Source organism: Capra hircus (assembly GCF_001704415.2).
Source record: "Capra hircus breed San Clemente chromosome X unlocalized genomic scaffold, ASM170441v1, whole genome shotgun sequence".
NCBI lineage: Eukaryota > Metazoa > Chordata > Mammalia > Artiodactyla > Bovidae > Capra > Capra hircus.
The window spans coordinates 19,330,474-19,343,371 of NW_017189516.1; positions in this window are offsets into that span (position 1 = coordinate 19,330,474).

The following is a 12,898-nucleotide window of genomic DNA, read 5'->3' on the forward strand; positions in this document are numbered from 1 at the left end:
CCCAGCACCACTTGTTAAAGAGATTCTTTACTCCATTGTATATTCTTGCCTCCTTTGTCGAAGATAAGGTGTCCATAGGTGTGTGGATTTATCTCTGGGCTTTCCATTTTGTTCCATTGATCTATATTTCTGTCTTTGTGCCAGTAGCATACTGTCTTGATGACTGTGGCTTTGTAGTAGAGCCTGAAGTCAGGCAAGTTGATTCCTCCAGTTCCATTCTTCTTTCTCAAGATTGCTTTGGCTATTCGAGGTTTTTTTGTATTTCCATACAAATCTTGAAATTATTTGTTCTAGCTCTGTGAAAAATACCGCTGGTAGCTTGATAGGGATTGCATTGAATCTATAGATTAATTTGGGTAGTATACTCATTTTCACTGTATTGATTTTCCGATCCATGAACATGGTATATTTCTCCATCTATTAGTGTCCTCTTTGATTTCTTTCACCAGTGTTTTATAGTTTTCTATATATAGGTCTTTAGTTTCTTTAGGTAGATATGTTCCAAAGTATTTTATTCTTTTCGTTGCAATGGTGAATGGAATTGTTTCCTTAATTTCTTTTTCTACTTTCTCATTATTAGTGTATAGGAATGCAAGGGATTTCTGTGTGTCGATTTGATATCCTGCAACTTTACTATATTCATTGATTAGCTCTAGTAATTTCCTGGTGGAGTCTTTAGGGTTTTCTATGTAGAGGATCAATCCCACTGCTGGGCATACACACCGAGGAAACCAGAATTGAAAGAGACACATGTACCCCAATGTTCATTGCAGCACTGTTTATAATAGCCAGGACATGGAAACAACCTAGATGTCCATCAGCAGATGAATGGATAAGAAAGCTGTGGTACATATACACAATGGAGTATTATTCAGCCATTAAAAAGAATACATTTGAATCAGTTCTAATGAGATGGATGAAACTGGAGCCTATTATACAGAGTGAAGTAAGCCAGAAAGAAAAACACCAATACAGTATACTAACACATATATATGGAATTTAGAAAGATGGTAAGGATAACCCTATATGCAAGACAGCAAAAGAGACACAGATGTATAGAATGGATTTTTGGACTCTGAGGGGGAAGAAGAGGGTGGGATGATTTGGGAAATCGCATTGAAACATGTATACTATCATGTAAGAAACAAATCGCCAGTCTATGTTCGATATAGGATACAGGATGCTTGGGGCTGGTGCACAGGGATGATCCAGAGAGATGATATGGGGTGGGAAGTGGGAGGGGGTTTCAGGATTGGGAACTCATGTACACCCATGGCAGATTCATGTCAATGTATGGCAAAACCAATACAGTATTGTAAAGTAAAATAAAGTAAAAATAAAAATTAAAAAAAAAGAAAAAGAGTGTAACTGAATCACTTTGCTGTATACCAAAAACTAAAACAACACTGTAAAGCAGCTATATGTCATTAAAAATAAGAAGATAATGCACCTCTAAAAGAGAAAAAATACATGCACCCCAATGTTCATAGCAGCAATGTTTGCAATGGCCAAGATGTGGAAGCAACCCAAGTGTTCAACAACAAATGAACGGATAAAGATGTGGCATATGTTGTATGTGTGCAGTAGAATACTACTCAGGCATAAAAAAGAATAAATTTTTGACATCTGTAACAACATGGATGGATCTGGAGGTTATGATGCTCAGTAAAATAAATCAGACAAAAGAAAATATCATATGTTGTCACTTGTATATGGAATCTAAAAAATAAAGCAAGTGAATGAATATAACAAAACAGAAATAGACTCACAGATAAAGAAAACAAACTAGTGGTTACCAGTGGGGAGAGGGAAGAGGGAGGAGCAAAATAGGAGTAGGGGACTAAGAGATACAAACTAGTATGTGTAAAATAAAAAAGCAGGACTTCCCTGGTGGTGCAGTGGTTAAGAATCTGCCTGCCAATGCAACGGACACCAGTTTGATTCCTGCTCCTAGAAGATTCCACATGTTGCAGAGCGACTATGCCTGGGCACACAGCTACTGAGCCCATGCTACAGAGACTACTCCACAAGAGAAGCCACAACAATGAGAAGCCTGCACACTGTAACTAGAGAGTAGCCCCTGCTTGCTGCAGTTAGAGAAAACCTGAGTGCAGCAATGAAGACTCAGAGCAGCCAAAAATAAATAAATAAATGCATGCAAAAAAACAAATATACTCAAAAAATGCATAAATTAAGTTATGAAGATATACTGTGTAACATAAGGAATATAGCCAATATTTTATAACTTCAAATAAGCTATAAAAATTTTGAATCACATATGTTGTACATCTGAAATTAATATTGTAAATCAATTCTACCTCAATTTAAAAAATTAAAAACATCTAGTATCTTAGCAACTTTGAAGTTTATAATGTAGTATTGTTGATTGTAATCACTATATTGTGTGGGCCTTTCATTTTAGACACAAGACTCTAACCCTGGGCTTCTGTAAGACTGTCACTGTTTCTTTTTCTGCTGAGAAACACATCATACCCTCTACCAGCTTCCAGTGCTGCTGGTTCCTAAGCCCGAAGGTCCAGCTAGAGCTTTTCCAGGTCAGTAAATTCTCCTATATGGCCCCCTGCTGCCACCTGCTGGCCGTAGTCATTATTGCTTCTATGAGCCTGTTTCCTAAGGGGTTCAGTTCATTTCAGTCGCTCCCTCGTGTCCGACTATTTGCGACCCCATGGACTGCAGCACGTCAGGCTTCCCTGAGCTTGCAGAGCTCCAACTCCCAGAGCTTGCTCAAACTCATGTGCATCTAGTTGGTGATGCCATCCAACCATCTCATCCTCTCTCTCCCCCTTCTCCTGCCTTCAATCTTTCCCAGCATCAGGATCTTTTCCAATGAGTCAGTTCTTGGCATCAGGTGGCCAAATATTGGAGTTTCAGCTTCAGCATCAGTCCTTCCGATGAATATTTAGATTGGTTTGATCTCCTTGCAGTCCAAGGGAATCTCAAGAGTCTTCTCCAACACCACAGTCCAAAAGCATCAATTCTTTGGCGCTCAGCTTTCTGAGCTGTCCCACTCTCACATCCATACATGACTACTGGAAAAACCATAGCTTTGACTAGATGAACCTTTGTCAGCAACGTGATGTCTCTAAGGGGTTCCTGCTGCTGCTGCTGCTGCTAAGTCGCTTCAGTCGTGTCCGACTCTGTGCGACCCCATATACGGCAGCCCACCAGGCTCCGCCGCCCCTGGGATTCTCCAGGCAAGAACACTGGAGTGGGTTGCCATTTCCTTCTCCAATGCATGAAAGTGAAAAGTGAAGGTGAAGTCGCTCAGTTGTGTCCGACTCTTCACGATCCCATGGACTGCAGCCTACCAGGCTCCTCCTTCCATGGGATTTTCCAGGTAAGAGTACTGGAGTGCGGTGCCATTGCCTTCTCCGAACTAAGGGGTTAGCCCTATCCATATCATCATCCATCATGGGATAAAATTTCCAACCACTTATAATTTTTTCCCTTCAGTATTTTCACCCTGCCCTGCTTTTAAAAGAAAGACCATTTAGCGAATCTATGTTCAGGTTACACATACTCTCATCAGCCTCATCCAAATACAGAGAAAAAAAAAAACTCTCTGTATTTGGTCATTTCATTTTGCAAAGGGACAGAGAAAATTTCCAAAATGTTTATCAGCTCTCCTTATCTCCCCGGAAGCAGTTATATTATAATTAAATAAGTTGAACTATGGATAAGTCTACAAAGTTACAAGTTTTCTTTGAAACTCATTAAATGTTTCAAAAATTCTTTGAAAACATTTCAAAATAAAACAAGATTGTTTTTTGTTAACACAGACATAAAAATGAAACCTGTAGAATTACAAGAACCACTTTACAGACTGTTGGTTCATTTTGAAATAAGGTCATCCGAGAATGGAGAGTAGATCTCCTGTTTATGGATGAAACTAATTTGTGAATGGGCAAAACTGAAAACACATAAAGGTCCAAGCCCAAGTATTGGGGGTAAGGGATTAAACTTGTGTTCCTAACTATATCTTTATACATTATAAAATGTTTATTTCACCTCCCTGGCTTCCTGCTTTACCTTCCCACTTCACGTTGGACTGTCTCCAGCACATGTACATGATAGACATACATCCTGTCATGACAGATATGTCAATGGCACTGGATATATATTTTTAAGGTCAGTGTAAGGATGAAGGATAGAGGTGGGTGTCAAAGCTGATGATAGAATCAGAGTAATGCCAAAGAATGCTCAAACAACTGCACAATTGCACTCATCTCACACGCTAGTAAAGTAATGCTCAAAATTCTCCAAGCCAGGCTTCAGCAATATGTGAACCATGAACTTCCAGATGTTCAAGCTGGTTTTAGAAAAGGCAGAGGAACCAGAGATCAAATTGCCAATATCCGCTGGATCATGGAAAAAGCAAGAGAGTTCCAGAAAAACATCTATTTCTGCTTTATTGACTATGCCAAAGCCTTTGACTGTGTGGATCACAAGAAACTGTGGAAAATTCTTCAAGAGATGGGAATACCAGACCACCTGACCTGCCTCTTGAGAAACCAACATGCAGGTCAGGAAGCAACAGTTAGAACTGGACATGGAACAACAGACTGGTTCCAAATAGGAAAAGGAGTACGTCAAGGCTGTATATTGTCATCCTGCTTATTTAACTTACATGCAGAATACTTCATGAGAAACGCTGGGCTGGAGGAAGCACAAGCTGGAATCAAGATTGCTGGGAGAAATATCAATAACCTCAGATATGCAGATGACACCACCTTTATGGCAGAAAGTGAAGAGGAACTAAAAAGCCTCTTGATGAAAGTGAAAGAAGAGAGTGAAAAAGTTGGCTTAAAGCTCAACATTCAGAAAACGAAGATCATGGCATCCGGTCCCATCACTTCATGGGAAATAGGTGGGGAAACAGTGGAAACAGTAGCAGACTTTATTTTGGGGGGCTCCAAAATCACTGCAGATGGTGATTGCAGCCATGAAATTAAAAGATGCTACTCCTTGGAAGGAAAGTTATGACCAATCTAGATAGCATATTGAAAAGCAGAGACATTACTTTGCCAACAAAGGTCCGTCTAGTCAAGGCTATGGTTTTTCCAGTGGTCATGTACGGATGTGAGTTGACTGTGAAGAAAGCTGAGCACCAAAGAATTGATGCTTTTGAACTGTGGTATTGGAGAAGACTCTTGAGAGTCCCTTGGACTGCAAGGAGATCCAACCAGTCCATTCTAAAGGAGATCAGTCCTGGGTGTTCTTTGGAAGGAATGATGCTGAAGCTGAAACTCCAGTACTTTGGCCACCTCATGCAAAGAGTTGACTCATTGGAAAAGACTCTGATGCTGGGAGGGATTGTGGGCAGGAGGAGAAGAGGACGACAGAGGATGAGATGGCTGGATGGCGTCACTGACTCGATGGACATGAGTCTGAGTGAACTCCGGGAGTTGGTGATGGACAGGGAGGCCTGGTGTGCTGCGATTCATGGGGTCGCAAAGAGTCGGACACGACTGAGCAACTAAACTGAACTGAATGTTCTGGGAATTCAGCCTTGGGAAAGATAGTGGCTTTCTTGTGGTTGGATAAAAGGAATAGATTGCAGTCTAATCTAAGAGATATGAAAGGAGGGAGTCAGATTTCAGTTACTAGTGGCTTCAGAATTTGCTTTGGTAGGAAGCGGCTCAAGTGGCGATCTGTAGTAAAGGAAGGCCTTCTGGGGATCCATCTTTGAGCTGAATTTGTCTAACAATTTACATAAAGTTGAGAAAATGTTGATCACCTTTCAAAAAATGGGAGTAGCTGATGGTTTAAGGGGAGACCAGTTTTTCCATTTTTCACTGCATTCCGCTGTACCGTACTGTCGATTGGAGAAAAATGCATGACCTGAAAGTGCAAATTATGTGTTATTTAGGGGCCTCCTGGCAGGCTCCAGTTCATAGGGTCACAAAGAGTTGGACGTTGACTGAGCATGCATTGAGGACTATAGCTGGAGGAAAGCCACTCAGTTCTGAGGGACTGCTCCAAAGAGGTCAGGGAGGAGCCAGGATATACAGGAGGTTTTGCTGGGGGAAAAAATGTAGTTGAACATCAAAATATTACTGCTAAAGCAGACATTTCCAATTAATGATTTTAGTGCTTTTCTTTTTATGAGACTATGCAAGAGTCTGGGGTCATTGAAATCATTCCTTGATTATGCATCTTAACTATCTAGGGCCAGTATCCTGTTTTTCTCCATCCTAAGTCCCCTCAGGGGCACCACTGGGGCTGAGGAAGAGAGACAGCTATAGAGGCTGACTGTAGGCAACATTAGTTGTTTACTGGAATGGCAGGCAACATTTTTTTGTCTGCATTGCTCTAGTAAGAAGTAAAGGAGAGAAACTGGACTCAGCTTCAAGCAAGGGGTCAATGAAACATCCCTAGGTGTGTGGCAACTTCTCTTCTAGCTAGGTTGAGCTAAGGAAATATATCAAAATCACATAAAACTTGTGTTGTCTGAAGCCTTGGCACTCTGTTAGGATACTGGAGCCACACCAAGGTTATGAGTGGTGAGTCAAGCTGTAGATATTGTCCTGAAAGATGAGAAAACAAGGGGATCTTTAGTAAATGTTATCATGAAAATACCATCACCGATTTTATATTTTCAGGTGAAGGGGCCAGGTGGATCAGCCCAGACATTACCAGATAGAATTGCTCTTGACACAAGAGTCTGTTGATGGTACCAGGAGAAAACATATGCTAGTAGCTGAAATCATTGTGAAACATCTCAAAAAATACTGTCAATGGAAGCAACCTAAAGGTCCATCAACAGAGGAATGGATAAAGAAGGTGTGGTACATATATACAATGAATATTACTCAACCATGAAAAGAATGAAATAATGCTGTTTGCAGCAACATGGATGGACCCAGAGATTATCATACTAAATGAAGTAAGCCAGAGAAAGACTACAGTCATATGATATCACTTATATGTGGAATCTTAAAAAATTATACAAATGAACTTATTTACAAAATAGATATAGACCCACAAGAAAAAAAAACAAAATTTTTACCGAAGGGGAAAGGAGGGTGGATGTGGGGAGGGATAATTTAGGAGGTTGAGATTAACATATATACACTCCAGCTGTCTAAATTCAAACTCATTCTCTTAAACACGATGTTTTACCTTCTAAGGCCCGTGTGTCTAGTTTTAAAACTGTAAAGGTGCTTTAAAAGTTTGTAACAATACACATGCCCCTCACTTTGGAATAAACATTTATGGTGACATCATTTGTTACCTATCCAGCATCCACTCATTCCTTATCCTAAATATAGATAACCAACAAGGACCTATTGTATAGCACAGGGAACTACATTCAATATATTGTAATAATCTATAAAGCAAAAAAATCTGAATAAGAATACACATACACACACACACACACACACACACACACACACACACACGAGGGCTTTCCTGGTGGCTCAGTGGTGAAAGAATCTGCCTCCTAAAGCAGGATACCTGGGTTCAATCCCCGGGTCAGGAAGAGGCCCTGGAGAAAGAAATGGCAACCCAGGCAATATTCTTGCCTGGAGAATCCTATGGACAGAAGAGCCTGGTGGGCTACAGTCCATGGGATTGCAGAGTTGGACACGACTAAGCGACTAAACCTCCATATATGTAGTATAACTGAATCCCTTTGCTGTACACCTGAAACTAACACAATGTTGTAAACCAACTACATTTCAAGTTAAAAAAGAAAAAAAAATGAACTACTGTCATTCCTAACACAAGAACAATTATTGATCAAATTCAATACCACACAAAAAAATGTCAACCCCTGGTCAATGACTTACTGATTTTGAGCACTTATTTTGTACTCTGCTTTAGTGTACATTGTTTCATTTAGTCCTCACAATGATCCTATGAAATCTGTAGCATACCATCCTATCAGCAGCAGCAGCAGCAGGAAAGTGAACTTTAGGAAATTAACTTGCTTGTGGTCACAAGGTTCCTGGAATTCAAACTCCAGCCATCTAAATTCAAACTCGTGCCCTTTTTTCAATTAATTATTTTAATTGGAGGCTAATTACTTTGCAATATTGTAGTGGTTTTTGCCTTACATTGACATGAATCAGCCATGGGTGTACATGTGTTCCCCATCCTGAACCCCTCCCCCACCTCCCACCCCATCCCATCCCTCAGGGTCGTCCTAGTGCTCCAGCCCTGAGCACCCTCATGCATCAATCCTGGACTGGCGATCCATTTCGCATACGATAATATACATGTTTCAATGCTATTCTCTCAAATCATCCCACCCTTGCCTTCCCCCACAGAGTCCAAAAGTCTGTTCTTTACATCTGTGTCTCTTTTGCTGTCTCACATATAGGGTCATTGTTACCATCTTTCTAATCTGCTAAGTCGCTTCAGTCGTGTCCGACTCTGTGTGACCCCATAGACGGCAGCCTGCACCAGGCTCCTCTGTCCATGGGATTTTCCAGGCAAGAGTACTGGAGTGGGGTGCCATCGCCTTCTCCAATCTTTCTAATATATATGCGTTAATATACTGTATTAGCGTTTTTCTTTCTGACTTACTTCACTCTATAATAAGCTCCAGTTTCATCCACCTCATTAGAACTGATTCGAATGCATTATTTTTAACAGCTGAAACTCATGCTCTTAAACACGATGTTTTACCTTCTGAGGCCCGTGTGTCTAGTTTTAAAACTGTAAAGGTGCTTTAAAAGTTTGTAACAATACACATGCCCCTCACTTTGGAATAAGCATTTATGGTGACATCATTGGTTACCTATCCAGCATCCACCCATCCCTTATCCTGCTTCTTGAAGAAACCTGATTTTGTTGCAGTATCTGCCTCTTTTTGTTAGGCCTGTGTAATTTGGGTGAAGGTGGCTCAACTTGATGGGTGAAGAAGTTCAGGCCCGTTGTGCTAATTCCTTTGCTGTTGTTGGGAATTCAAAAATCCCTGGCTTAAAACAATCAATCGACCTCATATTTCCCCTGAAAACTTATTGCTCCAGAGGTGGGCTTAATGACCAAATTGGCCCAGAAGTTGTTAAGTAGAGAACATTTATAATTAGGTTTGACTAAAGATTCTCTCTCTCCCCCACCCAACCTCTGTCTCCCTCCCTGTCTCTCTCTCTCTCTCTCTCTCTCTCTCTCTCTCTCTCTCTCTCTCTCTCTCACACACACACACACACACACACACACACACAGCTCTCAAAATGAGATAGCACCTTGCATCATCCATCCCAAGAAAGAACTGAAAAATCAAACCAATACCAACCCATCCAAGAAAGCTTTGCAGCAGTTGCTGTTGTTGTTCAAGTTGCTCAGTCATGTCTGACTCCACATAAAGAAAACTTCAACCTGGGACAAGACCAAAGTCCCATGCCCTTCTCTTCTCCTTGTTGTTATCAGTCACTCAGTCTTTGTGACTCCATGGACTATAGCCTGCCAAGCTCCTCTGTCCATGGGATTCTCCAGGAAAGAATACTTAAGTGGGTTGCCATTCCCTTCTTGATCCCACCCAGGGATCAAATCCAGGTCTCCTGCATAGCAGGCAGATTCTTTACCATCTGAGCCACCATGGAAGTTCTCCAATTCTGCTTTGGCTCAGGTCGTTGCCTAATTTTGTCGTGTTCCCTGATGTACAGCAGCTGTATAAAGCCTTTATCCTCTATTTGAGTCATCTTTTTCACTATCCAGGTGTCCCAGCAAAATGTATTAAAGATCCATTCAGCAATATTCCCAGGAAGGGGCAGATGGGAGCAGTCCACCCAGTTGCTGGAGTGAGGAGAGAATTTTATCATTTTATCACTGACATTGTTTATAATCAATGATGCCTGATGATGCTCAAAATCAAGCTGACTTAATCAGTCATTGTTTTAAATTCTCTGTAACAACAAAGTCCTTATTGCCTGTACCTAAACTGAGCCATTCTCACTGCCCCCTGTCCCCACTCACTACCCCAAAGTTCATGTTTTTTCCTACTGTTTCAAGATACCACTTTTATTATACATCAATTTTCATTTTTGAATTTTCTCTTCTATTTCATTTGTCCACCTATTCATATGCTAGTTCCACTCTCAAGGTTTTATAATATGTTTTACTATTTGATCATTCAGTTCCCCTATCATTGTTCCTTTCTCTTTCAGATTTTTCTGGCTATTTCTTTCCATGTGAATTTCAGGATCAACCTATTTAGTTCCATTCCTCAACTTCTTTATTTACAGTTCTTTTTCCTCAAGGTTTTCTGTTTAGCTGATAATGGAGTGTTAGTCACTCAGTTGTGTGTTTAACTATCATTAAATATAGTTAACTATATTTTAATCACACCTGAAATTGAACAGCTGAAGCTTATAGTTTTTTATTGGACATTGCCAAGTCATCTGCCAAGATTGGGGGAAATTCCTCACTCTATTATGACTTTAAATTTTTAAATTTTAGTTGTTCTTTGACTAGGTGATAAACTCAGTTGGTACAAAATTCAAATGGAACAAGAGGGTTTATGGTGAAAGTCTTCCCACTGTTGTCTCCTAGATACCATGCTTTCCTCTCCTGAGACAGCCTATGTCGTCAGATTTTTTCAGATAGTCTATGCCTATGCAAACAAATAATTGGATCTCTTTTTCTTTATTCTCTTTTTATCCAAATGGTAGTGAGAGGGTAACAGGCAGGAAGGCCAGGGGTCTCCAAATGGAGGAAATAGGCTGCAAATGTCAGACATTTTTCTCTCTCTCCCTTAAGCAGCAGAAGGAAACAAACTCTCCATGGAAATGTTTTTCTTAAGCTATGTTAATGAAACTATATTTGCTTTGGAATTTGCCTTTCTTCAAAATGGTTCCACCTAAGACTAACTTTTTTCCTTTCTCAAATCTTGGGCTGATAATAGCTCAACAAGCCAGTATTCATATCAATTGTTTTATGGCTGGGGGATGACACATCTTGTTCCATCCTATTTCAAAAATGCATATTGTGGGAGGGGGCCTGGTGAAACTCCGTCAGCCTTGAGGTGTCTCTCTTATCTGATTAATAGCTTTCTAACAGACATAAAACAGCTTGCTAACACTAGCAGGGGGGCACTCTCTGTCCCCCTTCTGATGTCTATGTCAGAAGCTTTCTCTGCCTCTTTTTAAACTTTAATAAAACTCTGCTATACAAAGCTCTTGAGTGATCAAGACTGGTGCCTGGTCCCAAAGTTAAATCTACTTCTTCGGAGATCACAGATCCGACACTGTTCACCGTAAGCTATCAGTAGCACATTTTATGTCCTATTCTGCACCATGCCTTTTCCACCTAAAAATATTTTTAGGGAATCACTCCAAATTAGAATATAAAAAGCTTACTCCCCCTTCCCATGGATATATAGCATTTTGCTGAATAAATGTACCACAAAGTACCACTCTTGCTACTCATATAAGTTGTTTAAAGATCTATTGCTATTATATACAGTATGATTCCTTTGTCTGAAATTCTAACTATTATAAGCTAATCTATGGTGACAGCAAGCAGATTAGTGGTTGCTTGGGAATTGGAGATGGAGAGATGGGAATGTGACATCTGTCAAAATTCATTGAATTGTACACTTTAGATAGGTGCAGTTGATTTTCCCTAAATTGCACCCCATTAAAATTGCTTTTGACAAGAAAAGTTAAAAAGAAGAATAAAATTTAAAATATAGTAAAAGAACAAAAAAATAAAATTACTTTTAACATACCTATTGCTCTTACAAGCAATGCTATTATAAACAACTTTTACATGTGTTCATTCTCTCTATATCCACCTGTTTTCTCAATTATTTATTGTGACTTTGCAGCATTTCATTTTGTTTCCTTTTGGAGAGAATGGGTTTTTTTTTTTTAATTTTTATTGGAATATAGTTGCTTTACAATATTGTATTAGTTTCTGCTGTAGAGCAAAGGAAATTAGTTATATATGTATACATATATCCCCTCTTTTGGGGGATTTGACACAAAATCCAAAAGGATTCTCATTTGTTTATTTAGTCATTCATTTGTTTTTTGTCTCTCTTTCCTCACTCTCTGCCCCCAGGGAAAAGGAGGACCTTTGTCTATTTCATTCACTATCTTTTTTTTTTTTTTTTTGGTGAGAGAGGGAAATCAAGTCATTTGTTTGTCTTTTACATAAAAAGAGAAAATTGGGAGAAGGAGAACAAGAGGGCAACTAGCCAGCTGCTTAGATTTTTCTGTAGTTGGAATGGGATGACTGGTTTCAAGACAAGAATTGGATCCCTGCAGCAACATGGCAATGGGACTGGACCAGGAGTGGTTTGCTGAAGCACTGTTTTCTACTAAATCTTTCCCCAACCTAAGCAGGTTAAGATTACACTGGAAAGTATCACCATCTTATCCCCAAAGCACAAATGGTGCCTAACACACACAGAGAAGGTGTTCATTAAAGTATCTGTGGAAAGAAAGAGCATGAAAATGTCTATTTTCAGGATCCACTCTTAGGGAATGTGAGTCCATATGTCTGTGATCAGTTCTGGGAATCTGTATTTTTAATAAGCTCCCCTCAGGTAATTCTGGTCATCAACCAGGTTTCAGTTCAGTTCAGTCGCTCAGTCGTGTCCGACTCTTTGCGACCCCACGAACCGCAGCATGCCAGGCTTCCCTGTCCATCACCAACTCCCACAGTTCACCCAAATCCATGTCCACTGAGTCGATGATGCCATCCAACCATCTCATCCTCTGTCGTCCCCTTCTCCTCCTGCCCTCAATCTTTCCCAGCATCAGGGTCTTTTCAAATGAGTCAGTTCTTCACAACAATGCTTTACTTCAGGCCAACCTAACTTTTCACACAGGTTAAATGCAGCAGCCTTCCTTCTCCTTCCTGCACACCACATCCCTTCTTAAAACGTTGCAGTGCTGTGGTAGATTGCTTTCAAAGATTGCCA